Source organism: Octodon degus, unplaced genomic scaffold, assembly GCF_000260255.1.
Source record: "Octodon degus isolate 3935 unplaced genomic scaffold, OctDeg1.0 scaffold00158, whole genome shotgun sequence".
In the NCBI taxonomy this organism is placed as follows: Eukaryota; Metazoa; Chordata; class Mammalia; order Rodentia; family Octodontidae; genus Octodon; species Octodon degus.
Window position 1 is genome coordinate 2,879,396 of NW_004524734.1, and position 3,129 is coordinate 2,882,524.

At 55.9% G+C, this 3,129-nt stretch overlaps 1 protein-coding gene across 2 annotated transcripts in view; it reads right to left on the bottom strand.

The window, feature by feature from the left end:
- Ugdh (UDP-glucose 6-dehydrogenase) overlaps positions 1-2,220 on the bottom strand; it is a 27,801-nt gene extending 25,581 nt beyond the window's left edge. The window contains exon 1 of one of the 2 annotated variants that reach the window (XM_023702811.1): positions 1,889-2,220. The gene's annotated coding sequence lies outside the window, so the exon portion shown is untranslated. Of the gene's footprint in view, positions 1-1,192; positions 1,462-1,888 lie in introns of those variants that run through there. The other variant, XM_004642640.2, reaches the window with a different exon arrangement.
- Between the last annotated feature and the right edge of the window lie 909 nt (positions 2,221-3,129).

Here is a 3,129-nt window from a genome sequence, read left to right on the forward strand (position 1 = left end):
AACTCAGGCCCTTGGGCTTGCCAGGGAAGCACTTATCCTATTAGCCATCTCCCCAGCCCCCCACTGGCCTCAATCTTGCAATCCTCCTGATTCAGCCTTCCACAGTGCTGGGATTACAGATGTGCTGCCATGCCTGGCTCCTAGTCTTTGGGCAGGGGTGCAGCCCTACTCTAAGTTGCTAAATTGCTGGGGCTGGCCTCAAACTCATGATCCTCCTGATTCAAACAGCCAGGGTTACAAACATGGACCATCACACCAGGCCAAGAAAAATAGTTTACCAGTGAGAAAGACAGTGTTGACTTTCTACCAAGAGGGCATTCTAAAAAGCTGCAAAAAGCGCAAGAGGGAAGATGGAACACTGTGTTGGAGAAAGCAGTATAGCAAGGAAGGAGAAGATGGGATCCTTTCGGGGGCTGTCTAGCACTTACTTTACACCAGATGCTGGGTACTAAAAGGCACATCTCTAAAGTAGATCTACAAAAGTAGACAGACAGCTCTTTCATTTCCAGACGCCTTCTGAAGGAACAGACCACACTACTGTTCTACATGTCTTAGGGCAGTTAAAGAAACTGAAAGGCTCACTGTGTCGTAGGGCCGTGCACAGACAGCTACTTCTCTGTATCCGTGCATAGCACCCTCCCAGCGGAGCCCTCTTTGCTCTATGCCTGAATTCCCAACCCCAGTTAACTATCTCCTATGTAGACAATCAGTGCGTCAATATTTCACACAAACATGGTCTCCTGAAACACGCAAGATCGGCCTCCCCTGACGTTACAAGGTGTAGCGTCCAACAACAGTGAGCAAGGCAGCCCCACAGAAATCACGACAGAGCCAACATTCCGCCCAAAGGGCTTTCCGTTCCTTTGCTCTGTGGTTTCCCAAAGAGTAGTTCAGAGAAAAGCAGCGACCCTAGGCAAAGGGGATGCGAGGCCAAACAAAAGACCAGGACTCCGAGCGCACACTAACTGGGGTCCGGGGGGAGAGCCCCGCTTCCCCGGGGCCGGGGGAAGGCTCATCCGCCTCCGTCGCGTGAGCAGAGCCCAGGCGCGGGGCGCACGCAGCCCAGGCCGCCCCACCCCAGGCCGCCCCACCGCAGGGCCACAGTGGGCGTGCGGCTCCCGCCAAGCGCAGCCCAGAGCCCGACGACGCCACCTCCGCGGGGCCTCGCAGCGCCGACTGCGAGCGCGCTCACCCACGGCCACGTCCACGGCCACGTCCACGCCCCGTGCAGCTGCCGCTCCGCTCCCGAACGTTTGCACCACTCCTTGCTCTGCACCGCACACGTCTCCCTCCGGTCGCCGAACGAGCGCCAAGCCCCGAGTCCCGGGCCCGCGCCTGTATTTAAAGGCGTCCGCCCGCGAAGGCGGAGGCTTCATTCCCCCGCAGCCAGGCCCTCCCGGACTTTGCCCCGGCCGCTTTCCCGCCGCTCCACCTCCTGCAGCGAAGGCCCAGGTTTCCGCCAGGGCGCGGGGGGCGGGGCGGGGCTGGAGGCTCCGCCCCTTGTCAAGCTTGGCGAATCAGCTCGCGCCAGCTCAGCGGCCCCGCCCCCGCCGCCGTGACTGGGGCGCAGCTGCGGGCCGGAGTCGGCTGGGCGGGAGTTGTGCGTGGAGAGAGCCTAGGCCGCCTTCGAGGCGGTCCGGGAGTTGAGGGTCGAGCCTCGGGGTCCCGCCAGCCGCCTGGCTGCCGCCCCTTCCTGGCCGGCTGTGAGCACTGAGGCGTTTCGCGAACGCCCCAGGTCACCTGGGCTCGGGTTGCGGGCCGAGGCGACCCGAAGGCCCCGCGCCATTTCCGGTCTCCAGCCCCCTGAGTCACCGTCACCGCAGACCCCGCGGGCGGGTCCCCACGGCGGGTCGCACCCACCCAGGCCCGCGGCCCAGGGTTTAGTCACCTCGCACTGGGTCGGCGCGTCTGGGAAGGATGCGGAGTTCCGGCAGGACTGGGCCGAGGGGCGTCCCCGCCCGGTCCCTAGCGGGAGAAGCGCCACGCCGCGCCCGCGGGCGGGGGTGTTTTCCAGGGATTTTCCAACGACGGGATCTGAGATGCATCTGTGATACACAGTAGAGTATTGGTAACATGGGTCCGAGGAAGAGTAAACTTGACACTTGACGGGTGCAGCTTGCCTACCTTGCAGACAAACGTGGTCTAGCTCTGCGGGCGCGGCCTGGATTTGGGAATTACAGGCACCATCGTGCTGGGCTGGGCTCTGCCCACCTCGAGTGTGAAGGGCAGCTGTTTCTCCACCTCCGGGTCATATTCAGCCTCTAAGAAAAATAAGGCCTCGCATAGTTATGGCTTTTTATTTCCGTTATTAAGTGAATTGCATCATATGACATAATCTGTATTTGAAATCATGAATAGTTGTTTTCTAATCATGCGTCCTCCAGTCATCTCAGTTTCTGAGTATATGCGCGATTACAGCGTTTCTTAAACATCATAACGTTATTTAAGGAAATGAGCTATACACAGGGTTAATAGATGTCTCCGGACAGCCATCATATTTGTCATCAGGCCTTAGCCAAATGAGTTAATGTGGTGCATGACTGTTCCTTCTGAAGAAAGTATTAGGCATATTAAAATACCATACATGGGTTATTTTCCTGACAGGTTCACAACTTTTAAGAAAATTGTTAGATGTTGATTTTTAGCTTGCTGATGACTGTAGGAAGTGTAATAGACTTTGAATGTTCAATGCAGTTGATACCGCTAACAAAATTTTGTCTGTGTCAGACAGTAAGCTACAGTGGGAAGATGCCAAACGGGGTAAAACATAATCCCAGTGCCCTGGAAGGCTGAGGCAGTTGTGCACCTTCGAACAAAGCTTGAGCCATTTGGCAATTTATCAGAATCCTCCCAGACTTAAACGGGCAGAGGACAGGGCCGGGAATGTAGCTTTGCATCTGTCTGAAGTCAAACTCTAGTTCCCCAAATAACAATAATAACATAAAATAGACTCAGTACCTTCCAGAGTTCCAGGCCTTCTTACCTTCTATTTATTTAGTACCGGGAATGAACGCAGGACCTTGTGCTCGCTAGGTAGGCACTTATGCCAATGGGCTATCTCCCCAGCCCCAATCTTTATTTTACTTTTTGGTATTAAAAAAAAATTACCTATTTGATACAGGGTCTCGC